Genomic DNA, 14096 nt, shown 5'->3' with positions numbered 1-14096 from the left:
TTATCTGATCTATCCTAGCCATGATCTTCCCCCCATCTCTCATGGTCATTCCCACATACCATTACAACATGGATACTTTAATTCTGTTTTATTTCTTTCCAACACCTAGAAACAAAAAAAATAGATTGAACACTCTCCCCCACCCCCTTAAAAAAAGAGAGAGATTTGTATAAAGTACAATAAATCAGGAAAGAGCCATATCTCACTTCCTTTGCAATGAAGACACACAGATTTTTCTCCAGATAGGAGTCCCTCATTTCATATAGCTAAGATAGTTCCTGTTTTTTTTCTTCATAGTGGTTATTGTCAGATCAAGTCAGAAGAGTCCAAATAACCAAAACTGTTTTCACCACACTGTTTAATTACAGCTCTGTGGGCTTACGAGTATAATCACCACCAAGTAGTCACACTGTCCAAGGCTTGCTGGAAGAGATAACTGAAGCCTCTCAAGTTTATCTCAACTTCATTTCTTATCAGATGTGGCAGCTGTATAAGGACATTCTTCCAGCAACCAGAAACAGGATGAGGTTCAAATCTAAATACAGTAAGCTGTTATTTCTTATACCTGTTTAATGGAACAAATGACAATATATTAAACATTCGACAAAGAAAGATGTAATTTGTAATCATACCTAGGTTCCTTTTGGCCAATGGCTCTGTATAATGTATCTGTCTGCCTGTATTTGGGTTTATGTATGCATGTATGATTACCAGCCCGAATCAACCCATTACAGGTTGAAGACTTCTTATTTGAAAGCCGTGGATAAGACTCATTCAGTGCAAGTGGATCAACAGACATTTTTCCACTTCTTAGTCTAGGGTAGAGAAATGATTGGCTCAAAGTGGCCTAGCCAGGAGCCATGCCTAAGGGAGAATTAGAACCTGGGTCTCACTACTTCTAGTCCAGCACCAGCACTACTTAATCACTATATCACACTGATTCTTTTTCTATTTCTGTGTGCATATGCACACACACACACACACACACACACACACACACACACACACACACACACACACACACAATGAACACTATCCTGCATCCCCAGGCACCCACATATGTACACATGCCTAAAAATAGTGATCCAAAGTGATCCGGGAACTCTTATGACTGAATATGAATTTGCATCTTATCCAGATATTTAGTTCTATAACTCATTAGTTTTCTTTTTAATTCTAGAGTATTGAAATAGCAGAGGGTTAGGACACTGAGCTTGTTGATCAGAAGGTCGGCAGTTTGGCAGGTCAAATCCTGAGTGCCGCGTAACAAAGTGAGTGCCTGTTACTTGTCCCAGCTTCTGCCAACCTAGCAGTTCGAAAGCACATAAAAATGCAAGTAAAAAAATAGGGACCACTACAGTGGGAAGGTAACAGCGTTACGTGCGCCTTTGGCATTTAGTCATGCCGGCCACATGACCACAGAGACGTCCTCAGACAAACGCTGACTCTTTGGCTTTGAAATGGAGATGAGCACCGGCCCCTAGAGTTTGAAACGACTAGCACGCATGTGCAGGGGAACCTTTACCTTTACCTATTGAAATAGCAGAGAATAGTTGTGGATCATTTCGCTGCTCTGACTTCTGCTCTAGTTATCCAAAATCACAAGCTCTGATTTTGTTGCAGTTAATTTTTTTTTCTTTCCTGCTTATCAAAACACCCAAATGTCCGCTGCAGGTCCTTCCTTCCTTCCTTCCTTCCTCCCTCCCTCCTTTCTTTCTTTCTTTCTTTCTTCTTCACCAGTTTGTATACATTACACATAATATCTTTGTTTCTATAAGCTACCTTTTCCAATCTTCAAACCCATAAAAACTTTTTTTTCAGCAAAAATTCTATAAAGGTTTTCCAAATCATTGATAAATATCCTTGTTGGTCTTTCTATCATCAAACAAATTAAATTTGTCAGCTCTGCTACTTCTGTCATCTTCACCATGTAAGATATTCTAAATTTTATTCTTAAATGGCAAGAAAATTGCTGATCATTTCAGAATACTGATAGTCAATTGAAATTCTACCGCTCTATAAATGATTTTTGTCAGAAGTATATACTTACATAAGTATCAATTTTGCCGTGTCGGCTTCCATATCTATGTCATGCTTACACTGGAAATGGTTATTGGACTAAAACTTGCCTTTAGAAATATTGTCAAACTACTCATCTCCTGTCCCATCTCAGTTTAGATATGTGGTTGAACAATATGAAAACATTTATTTTGTCACTCTTTCCAGTAATACATACTATTGTAATGACACATTTCCTAAGGAAACAGAATGATCTATGATTGTATGATTTTTTTCTCTCCTGTGATCAATTTATATTAAAGTGTGATTTGCATATATGGACAAGTATGGCTGATATTTCATTTTAAAGTATTCCCCTGTTTCCATTTATGCAGATGTGTTTCATTATTAAAGCGATCAGGGACTCCAATTCCCACGCCAGGGTGCAGAAAGTTGGAAAAAATAAAGTTTAAATATGGAATAGAACATGTAAAATAATCATTCATATCCTGGTTTTTGTTTTTCAAAAACCATGTAAAATTAAAGTTCCTTTATTGCTTTCTCATGAATGCCAATCCAGAAAATTAAACCCAAACACTGTTCTTACGGGAAATATGCAGACTGAAGCTTGGATAAATTTCAAAGGACAATGAGTTTCCAAGTTGTGAGGCAATTATTGAAGAAAACCTTTTTATGGCTAATTTAATTTGCCCCTGATGTGTTAGGATTGATCAACCTGTTACTCCTGATACATTATCCTTCCTTCATGCTGATGATTTGGCATTTACTGTGCAGAGAACTAACTCCAAGGAGGTGGAAGAATCTGGCTCTTAAGAATGTAGCATGTTGAAATACTGTAATGAGACTGAAACCTAATCCATGAAAATGTCTGTGCATTCCATCTCAAAAACAGGCAGGCCAGACGCAGGCTTGACATTATCTGGGATGGAGTGAGTCTGACACATTGTGAGATGCCACGTCACCTTGGGGTTAACACTGGACCAAATGTTAACCTTCAAAGGACATTATTGAGATTTAAAACAAAAGATCTCCACCTGTAATAATCTCCTCAGAAATCCAGGTGTAACAATGTGGGATGCCCACACCATTACTCTTTCAACGTCTGCCCTTGCAGTGTGTTACTCAGCTAGAGAGTACGCCTGCCCTGTTTGGGGGCAATCTGCACACTCTACACAAGTGGATAGGGTGCTTAGTGATACATGCAACATTGTTACTGGATGTCTGCTCCCCACCCCACTTGACCAACTATATATCATAGTGGGAATAGCCCCACCAGGTGTTAGAAGGAGTGTGGCACAAGACATGGAATATGGAAAGGTGTTACATGATCCGGCTCACACATTATTTGGCCAAGTACCCCCTACAAAAAGATTGAAATCAAGAAGAAGCTTTTAAGATTGCACTAAGAAGATTATTTCTACACTTCAAACTTCAAGTTAAACATCTTCATAAGTGGATAGAACTGCCTGAGGAGTTGAGAGTTTTAGAGATGTTTAAATAAACTACATGCTGGTTTGGCTAGAACAGGGGTAGGCAACCTTGGCTCTTTTATGATTTATGGAGTCATAAACTCCCAGAATTCCTGAGCCAGCATTCCTGAACCATGAGTCATAAAAGAGCAAACGTTGCCTACCCCTGGGCTAGTGGGCTAATGCCTCCTTAAGTAACACCAGCTGCCTGCAATTAGTGCAGGTTCGCATCCCACCAGGCTCAAGGTTGACTCAGCCTTCCATCCTTCCGAGGTAGGTAAAATGAGGACCCAGATTGTTGGGGGCAATTAAGCTGACTTTGTAATAATGCCGCTTGGGGGGGCGTGAAAGCCCTAATAATATACATAGAATGAAGGCTACTGCTAAGCTTGTAAGCCGCCCTGAGTCTTCGGAGAAGGGCAGGATATAAATGGAATTTAAAAAAAAAAACATGGAAAAATTGTGATTTCTCCCAGAGGCCAAGGAAATTTACTACAAATGTGGCACTATTCAAACAATTATCCATTTTTTACAGTGCCCCCCAGGACCAACATGCAAATAGAATGGCTTGATGGTTGGCAATATTGTCGCCACTAATGTGGCCCAGCATTGGGTTAAAACTATATACATTTATTTTGTATTAAATATTTAATCTTTTAAAATTGAACTATTTTTCTCCTTTCTAGTTGATACATTCAAGGACACAAGATGAGAGAAGACCTTCCAAGATCAGAATTATGGAAACTGTGGTATTCCCTGTGAGACTTATGGAAACAAAATTTGGACTTTGAAGAAGCAGGATAAGAAGCATATTGCTGGCTTTGAATTTTGGTGTTGAAGACTCCTGAAAATACCATGGACAGTCAAGAAAACAAACATATGGACCACTGAACAAATTAATCCAAAGTTCTCACTTAAGACACAAATGACCAAGCTCAAATAATCCTACTTAGACCTGTTAAACAGAGACCTAGTTCTCTGGAAAATGGGTATAAGAGGAGGGAAACTAAAAGACAAGCAGCCTTGCATGATCTTTTGTAGCCTTTCTATAGAGTTGGTTCTGGTCTACCCCATAGATTTGTTCCATTTTGAGGTGGAGGTGGGGATCTTGCATAAGGAAAAGAAAGATGTCTGATTCTTCTTTTCAAAGATTTGTTCAATTCACTCATCTTGTTGTTTGTTTGCACTATTCACCAGCTTCAAGTAACTCTACCACACTGTCATCCCAACGTGACTGTTTTATTTTTATCTGCTCTGTAAATTTAAGATTATTTTTTTTTGCTTTAAACCATATGCATCAAGTGTTACTATGTGAAATTCAAACACACCATCAATGACATCAGATTTAATGTGTGTCTGAACCTCCCCTAAAAATAATGAGGCAAATTGAGTGTATTCATGTTTTTTTTCACCTATGAAGATATTAAAAATAATAAAACCAAGAAGCAATTGTGAAACTTTTCACAAGATTATCTCCAAACTAGGAGTATCAAAACTGCTAGAACTTCAGTATAAAAACTCAATGGAAGGTGATACACACTGGTACCAAAAATTGTAAAAAAAAAAAAACTTTCAAATTTCACATCTACAGTATATTTAAAGGAAATTGACTGAGCTGCCACTGACCAGAAGAGAAATCTTGGAATCATACTGAATTACTCAATAAAAATAATTTAGGATGTGACTGCTGTAAAAAAAAACCAATAACAATAGCCAAACTCCATGCTTGGAATGATGTCAAAAGGAACTAAAAATAAAAGACCTTAAAAGTATAATGATCACCATTAAACAAGATCACTGTAGAAAAACTACGAAAGAGGGAATACAAAGTGATTAAGACTTTGTCTAACTTAGCACGAAGACTGATAGGGGAAAACATGATTAAAAAGTATACAGAGTCATAAATGATGTGGAAAATTACAACTGGAGAATTTTTCTTTCCTGGAACCCAAACAATATTAGAACTTGTGTCTTCTGGGAAAGTCAAATGCGAACAGATTTAAAAAGATGTTCTTACTGAGGGAATTTGCAATTATTTCAGAACTGGCCAGATGGCCACTCTCTAAACAGTTTAAAAGAGGGAAGAGAAGATTTCATGGAAGATTAATAACTATTTACTATATTTGGAATCACAAGTAGCCTACTTTAAGTGCTAATTGCTAAGGAGCATCAATTTTAGAAGGCCATGTCTAAGCTTCTTGAATGTATCTAGTTGTCCACAGTGGGACATATCATGATGATCTAGATAAGCTATTTGCACAGTCAAGCAAAACTCTATGAAAATTTACAGAAGTCAATCTCTACATTTCTGAATCAGGCCCAAGAGTTATTGAAATGCTTGGGATGGTTCATGTCAATGAAGGCTCATACAAAATAAACCTTTGAAGGTGCTTCCTAAAACAATCCTCTCTTTACTTCTAAAATGAAGGTCATGTCGCTTCATTTTGTGTTGACCAATATCTTGCTGGGCAAACCAGCATACTCAGAAACCTATTCCTAATATTGGAACTGCAAACTACCATGATCCAAGGAGTCATATTAATATAAAGTGCAAAGTCTAACCTCAGTAAAGGGGCCTACAGAATAACAGTTGGAAGGGACCGTGGAGATCTTTTAATGCAACCGCCTGCTCAAGAAGGCTTGTATCTTACCTATATTGCTCCTACACAAAGTTCATCACTAAAGTAAAGCATAGCCATTTCACATAGGCCCACTAAATAGTGATCCATAATATTATCTTAAAATCATATCCCTGTAGGTTTTCTATGATTCATTAAGTCCTATGGTCCTTCTGCTTGACGGTGGAAATCTGGACTCAATGAATCAACAGTTGTCTCATTTTGGTTTGAAGATCCCTGATGAACAACAACAGGGAACCTACTGGTGCTGGACTACACAATACAAGATAGGGACCCCAAGATCTGGCAGTCCTCAAATCCCCCTATAGACTGGGTCATCCAGAAAAAGAGCTGAAGAAGCAAACCACATTCAGTCATGTAAGAGCTATTATAAAAGTATAGTGAATTTCCAAAAAAGTAAAGGTTGACATTCTTTAACCTAATTTCCCACAGTTCTCAGTTTGACTTTAAACCCTTTTTATAAGCTGTCAGTTCAGATTATTTAGAAAACTGACCTGTTCCTTCTACCATAGCTGGAAGAAAGTAAAGCTAAGAACAGAAAAGAAATCAAAAGAAAGAGAGAAGTATATTATTTCTACTTTGTGTTTATATTTTCAATGTCTATTGATGGGTGAGCCTTCCGCCCCCCCCCCCAAGGAAATGGATCCTTGTTGATGTGCAGGTTTCTACCACCAACCAAGGTGCAGCAATAAAGGGACTTACCCAGATTGCTATGGGAGAGTGCCCTAGATAATAGGTTTCTGCAGAACTGGTGTGTGCTGCAGGAAGCAACTAAGCCTAAAGAATGACTGTGGTAATTATGGTATGCAATTGACAGGCAATTGCAGTGGAAGCTGGGAGAAGACAGCTTGATGCATCTGCCACTTATGCACCAAGGAGCAGAATTAAGTCACGTGGACATGACCTTTAGGACATAATAGGATTAACCCACCACCATCAGAATATTAAAAGGGCACACTGAACCTCAGGTCAAAGTTCATGCCACATGAACATCTCCAAGTACAAAAGAAGATATAAAGACCCACCACTCCCAGTGACGTGTGGTCAGCTGCTCTAGAGCCACATGTCTTGTGGTTCTGCTCTTCAATAAACTACAACCTTCTTTCTAAAAGCAGTCTCCATTTTGTTTATTCCCGGCTTGGACTTGACCCTGATGAAGACTTTTCTTTCAACAGTCAGAAACTCCATGTTCCTGCTTCATCAAAGGAAAGGCATTTCTACACAGAGCAAGATGTGTTAAAATCTCTAAAAGTATATCACCTGGCCATTTCAACTTTGTCTTGTCAGGACTGATCTACAATTGTGTGAGCTATTAGTTCACTTCAGAATTTCCAAGGCTAGGTATCAGATATCAAAGGGCAATAGATAGAAACCAGGCTACAAAATGATGAAGTGACGTTTTCTATTGTCTTTATGTGGGTGTTCAAAAGAAGAAGAAATAAACTAAGGCTCTGATGGATTTCACTGGCCAACACAAATAATTCTGGGTAAGTTCCTCATCTTCTCTTTTTCAGGTTAAGCACATTCATTTTCCCAGTATTTGCATATTCTTTCCTCTAAACTTACTTCAACTTTTTTATTTTGCTTAGAATGAGACTCAGAACTCAAAAATAACATGCTATAAACAGGAACAATTACTTCTCTTAATCAGCAATTATAATGCTACTAATACAACTTTTAAAAAATCCTATATACTTGTTTACTCACATGTTTTTTCATCTCACACACATAAATACAAGCTTTTTCATCCTGGTATAATAGTTAAGTAATTTTTATTTGCAAAAGCACATTTCTCTTTTTTTAAGGAAAAAATTAAAGCAAACAATTATGTCATTTATATCGGCCAGGACCTTATAACTCATCGCTCTCTCTCTCTCTCGCTCTCTCTCTCTCTCTCTCTCTCTCTCTCTCTCTCTCTCTCTCTCTCTCTCTCTCTCTCTCTCTCTCTCTCTCTCTCTCTCTCTCTCTCTCTCTCTCTCTCTCTCTCTCCAAAGAAGTTAGTTGAAGCTGTTGCAGATGGAAATGACAAAATATTTTTCCTTCTGGCTTCAAACAGCCTTAACATAAGATATTTGATTTTACCCTTCATGATAAAAAATAACCAGCAATGTTTGAAAATAATTTAGAATCTGTGCCTGGAATACTAACTGTTAGCAGAATTGGTTTACACTGGCTGTTTTGAATTTCAAAACATAAAAATATGCCAAATTGGCTTTCTGCTAGCAAGGGGCTTATCAAAATCCCCAATGATACAACATTGCTGGGGGAAACCAAGGAGGATCTGGGTGGTTAATCCTGAGAGTCAAACATGAATGTGAAAAAATTGGACTGCACCTTAACATCAAGAAAACAAAGATAATGACAACCTCAGCAAACACACAGGTCACAGTGCAGATTGACAATAAGACCATCATAACAGTGGGTTCTAAAATTGACCAAAGTGGTGACTGCAACCCTAGGATCAGAAATTCTATAGCACTTGGAAGAACTGCACAGTCTGGCATGAATAACATCTGGAAAAGTAAAGGCATCAGCCTCATGACCAAATGCAGATTAGTTAATGCAATAATTTTTGCAACTGCTGCTTATGGCTGAGAAACGTGGATGCTGAAAAAGGCAGACAGGAGAAGAATGGACGCTTTTGAACTGTGTTGCTGGAGGTGACTATTACACATCCCATGGACTGCAAAAAATAACAACAACAAAAAAAGTCCTAGACCGAACATCATCAAAAATGTCACTTGAAGCCAAGATCAACAAACAGAGGCTGTCATACTTTGGTCCCATCCCTGCAATGTGTCATAAATCACAATCCCCAATTAACTGCTTTGGCGGGCTGACGCTTCCATTTGAGGGCCCACCAAAAGTTAGATAGCTTGACCTTTGTTCCCATAGAATATTTTTGTTATTTCTAAGATAGGAAAATACCTCTCCCCCCTCCCATCACGGTGGCAACCAAGAGCAAAGTAAAGATGTCTGCGATGGTCGACAACATTCCTCTATACTGCGTATTTTTCACTGGAACTCACCTGTAATTGTGAATAATGACTGCATTCAGTAAATAATGATGGCAATTGTTTCCCCTCTGTTTTAGGTTAAACACTGATTGAAAATTAACATTAGAATGAGGGAAAAATGTGTTGATAAAAATAAAGATTTATTTAAGAGCGTTTGTTCTAGGCTTTTACAGGGTTATTTTTTCTTCCAGTCACTGGTGTCCAATTCTTGGAGACTGTTTGGAGAAGTCTCTACTGTTTTCTTGGCAAAGTTTTTCAGAAATGATTTCTCATTGGCTCCTTCCTACAGCAGACAGCAAGTGACTGACTTTAGTCACCCAGTTGGCTTTCTACCTAAGGTGAGACCAGAACTCATATTTTCATAAGTTTCTAGTCTGATGCCTTAACCACTACACCAAAATATCTGCTTCACTGCAGTTATAGTTATTTACTATAACTTACTATAAGAGCCATGGTGGCGCAGTGCTTAGAATGCAGTATTGCAGGCAAATTCTGTTGATTGATAGCTGCCAGCAGTTTGGCAGTTCATTTCTTACTGACTCAAGGTTGACTCAGCCTTCCATACTTCTGAGGCTGGTAAAATGAGGACCCAGATTGTTGGGGGCAATAGGGTGACTCTGTAAAACCACTTAGAGGGGGCTATAAAGCACTGTAAAGCATTATATAAGTCTAAGTGCTAGTGCTACTGTATTATTGTTACTTGAAGCTATAGCTTTTGTTCTGTGCATCTGTTCTTATCTAGTTTACTGAATGCATTAAAATGTGTTATTGTTTATTGAACCTTTTCCTTTTATTTCAAATTGACAAATTTAAGCCCTTTTAGCTTAGCATCACAAACATTTCATATTGTTGCCCTTGGCACATTTCAATGTCAAGTGATCAGCAGACATTTAAGATTATGGAGGAGGACAAAGCCATTTCTTTTAGACAATTAATTTGATACAGATTACAAGTGAAGGAGAACATCTCTGATCAGTAAACCTACGCAAAAATCTTAATTCAGAAATTTGGTGACTGTTGATTGATTTGCAGGCATAATAGGAATTGTTACATGTACCATTCATTTAGTGACGGTTTGAAGTTGCCAAAAATCTGAATTTTGATCACATGACCATGAGGAGGCTGCAGCAGTCATAAGTGTGAAAAATAGTCATAAATCACTTTTATTCAGTGCCATTGTAACTTTCCTCTTCCTCACCCTCCTCTCTCTTCCCCTCCCCATCCTTCCGCTCCCCCTCCTGCCTCTCCTCCTCCCCCTCCTCCCTCTTCATTTCCTCTTGCCTCCTCTTCCCCCTCTTTCCACTGCCCTCCCTCCTCCCCCTCCTTTTTCTCCTCCTTTTCCCTCTTCCCCTCCTCCTTCTCCTCCTCTGCCTCTCCTCCCCATCTGCCCCTTCCCCTCCTTTCCCCCTCCTCCCCTCTTCCCCTCCTCCTCCTCTTCTCCCTCTCCCACTCAACTCTCTCCCCTTCCTCCTTCTCCACCCCGTCCTTCCTATTCCTCTCCTACCCCTTCTCCCTCTTCACCTCCTCCTCACCAGCTGCTATCACTCTTCCTCCTCCCTTTTACCCTCCTCCCCTTCCCGCTCCTCTTCTCCCTCTTTCCACTCCTCCCCTTCTCCCCTCCTCCCTTTCTCCCTCTTCACTCTTGCCTTCTTTCTTCCTCTTTTTCGCCTTCCTCCCTCTTCCCCTCCTCCTTCTCTTCCTCGTCCCCTTCCCCTCCCCTTCCCCCTTGTCCCCTATTCCTCCCTTTCCTTCTCCCCTCCTGCTTCTTTTCCTCCTCCCACTGCTCCATTTCCCCTCCTCCCTCTGCCCCTCTTCCCACTTCTCTTTCCTTCCTCCCCTTCCTCCCCTTCCTCCCCCTCCTCCCCTTTCCCTCCTCCCCCTCCTCCTGCTCTCCATCCTCCCTCTTCCCTCTCCTCCCCCTCACCTCCCCTCCTGTCTTCCCCTCCTCCCCCTCCTCTTGCACCTCCTCCCCATCTCCTCCCTCACATTCTCCCCACCCCCCTCCTCTTTCTCCTCCTTTTCCCCCTCCTTTTCTCCCTCCTTCCCCCTCCTTCCTCTCCCCTCCTCCCCCTTTCCCCCTGCTCCTCTCATTGCTGCCCTATTTTCAACCCTCTAATGGCAAGTCCTTTGTCATCTCAATTTTTGTTCCTCCTTTGACTGTTGATTTGAGTTAGTCATTAAAATAATACATTTAGTACTATAAGGTAAAGGTAAAGGTTCCCCCGCACATGCGTGCTAGTCGTTTCCGACTCTAGGGGCCGGTGCTCATCTCCGTTTCAAAGCCAAAGAGCCAGCGCTTGTCCGAGGACGTCTCCGTGGTCATGTGGCCAGCATGACTAGACGCCAAAGGCGCACGGAACGCTGTTACCTTCCCACCGTAGTGGTCCCTATTTTTCTACTTGCATTTTTACGTGCTTTTGAACTGCTAGGTTGGCAGAAGCTGGGATGAGTAACAGGCGCTCACTCTGTCACGCGGCACTCGGGATTCGACCCGCCAAACTGCCGACCTTCTGATCGACAGGCTCAGCGTCCTAACCCACTGAGCCACCGCGTCCCTTATTTTAGTACTATACAATAATATATTTTCATTGAAGAGTTCAAATCCCATTCCCCTTCCTCCCCCTCTCCTCCTGCCCAACTCTTCCTCTCTTCCCCCTCCCCCTCCCCCTCCCCCTCCTCCCTCCTCCCCCTCCTCCTCCTCCCCCTTCCTCTTCCTGCTCTCCCTCCTCCCCTCCCTTCTCCCTTGTAGAGTTTTTTAAAAAAAAAAACTGATAAAAGAGTACAAGACTTGACATTTCCAATTTCCATTCTTCTTTCTCCAGAATTATATTGTAATAGAGAAGTTGTGATTCATTCCCTCATTATCATTTCCTAAGTATTAAGTCAAGGTTCACATTTTTTTCAACATGTGTTTCTGGCCTCTGGTCAAGTCTTACATGAATAGTCATTAAAATAATACATTTCGTACTATACAATAATATCTTTTCTTTGAAGAGTTCAATATTGCTGTTTGACACAGGATAATGGCATGCCAGCAAACTCATCAACTAGGAACAATGAACCACAGTTCTTCAGTGGTTCTCCTCCTACCTTCTGGGGCGTTCGCAGTCGGTGTTGGCAGGAGGGCAGAGGTCGACCTTGAGGCCCCTTGTTTGTGGAGTTCCTCAGGGATCGGTCCTCTCGCCTCTCCTGTTCAACATCTACATGAAGCCTCTGGGTGAGATCATTCGTGGTTTTGGAATTGGCTCAGTGGGTTAGGACGCTGAGCTTGTCGATCAGAAGGTCGGCAGTTTGGCGGGTCGAATCCCGAGTGCCGCGTAGCAGAGTGAGCGCCTGTTACTCGTCCCAGCTTCTGCCAACCTAGCAGTTCGAAAGCACGTAAAAATGCAAGTAGAAAAATAGGGACCACTACGGTGGGAAGGTAACAGCGTTCCGTGCGCCTTTGGCGTCTAGTCATGCCGGCCACATGACCATGGAGACGTCCTTGGACAAGCGCTGGCTCTTTGGCTTTGAAACGGAGATGAGCACCGGCCCCTAGAGTCGGAAACGACTAGCACGCATGTGCGGGGGAACCTTTACCTTTACCTTTATCATCAGTACGCTGATGATACCCAGCTTTTTATTTCAACCCCAAACCACCCCAGTGATGCCCTCGACGTGATGTCCCGTTGCCTGGAGGCGGTTCGGGTCTGGATGGGGAGGAACAGGCTTCGACTCAACCCTGACAAGACTGAGTGGCTGTACGTGCCAGCATCTCAGGATATTCAGAATATTCCATCTCTTTCTATGGGGGGTGAGCTATTACCCCCCATAGATAGGGCTCGCAACTTGGGGGTCCTTCTAGATTCACAGCTCTCCTTAGAAGATCATATAGGAGCTGTGACTAGGGGGGCCTTCGCCCAGGTTCGCCTGGTGCGCCAGTTGCGGCCCTATCTAGACCGGGATGCCTTGCGTACAGTCACTCATGTGCTCGTGACCTCTCGTTTGGACTACTGCAACGCTCTCTACATGGGGCTGCCCTTGGGGACCACCCGGAGGCTTCAACTGGTGCAGAATGCAGCTGCGCGAGTTGTGTTGGGGGTCTCCCGATACTCCCATGTTACACCTCTGCTCCGCGAGCTGCATTGGCTGCCGGTTGCCCTCCGGGTGAGATTCAAGGTGCTGGTTATGACCTACAAAGCCCTACATGGCATGGGTCCAGATTACCTACGGCAGCACCTGCTGCCGGCATCAACTTCCCTCCGTTCAGTGCGCTCCCACAGAGTGGGCCTCCTCAGGGTGCCTCCGATCAGAGAATGTCGATTGGTGGCCCCCAGGGGGAGGGCGTTCTCTGTGGGCACGCCAGACCTGTGGAACCGCTTGCCGGTTGAGCTCCGGATGGCCCCCGACCTTCACTCCTTCCGGCACGATTTAAAAACTTATTTATTTGAACAATCTGGCCTGGTCTGATGGGTTTGGGGTTGGATTTAGTTTTAACGCACTTTTATTATTGTATTATATTGGGCATAATTATTTAATTCTTTTTAACTCTTTTTTAACTTTTGTATTTACATTTTGATATTTATTGCCCTGTACACCGCCCTGAGTCCTTCGGGAGAAGGGCGGTATAAAAATTTAATAAATAAATAAATAAATGTTAATTACAGTTAAGGGAGTCATTATATTTTTAAGTACAAGTTGCTAATTGCTACCCTATGATCAACCCTCTGATGGCAGGTCATTTAGACTTATATAGATGAATAAACTGGCTATGATCTTATCTTAATTTCTCTTGCCCCTTTGACTGTTTATTTGAGATAGTCTAAATGTACAAATAATATTGCCTTTGAAATAAATTCATTGTATCAGCGAATCATTAGCCTTGTTCAAAAACAAGGGCGCTTCTCTCCCTGTCCCCCTTCCCCGATCTTTTCCCTGACTCAACCTCACCCCCCCCTCTCAGCCTGTCCCTC

This window comes from Vipera berus (genome assembly GCF_964194415.1).
Source record: "Vipera berus genome assembly, chromosome: 5".
Classification (NCBI taxonomy): Eukaryota; Metazoa; Chordata; class Lepidosauria; order Squamata; family Viperidae; genus Vipera; species Vipera berus.
This window is presented reverse-complemented; position numbering follows the sequence as displayed.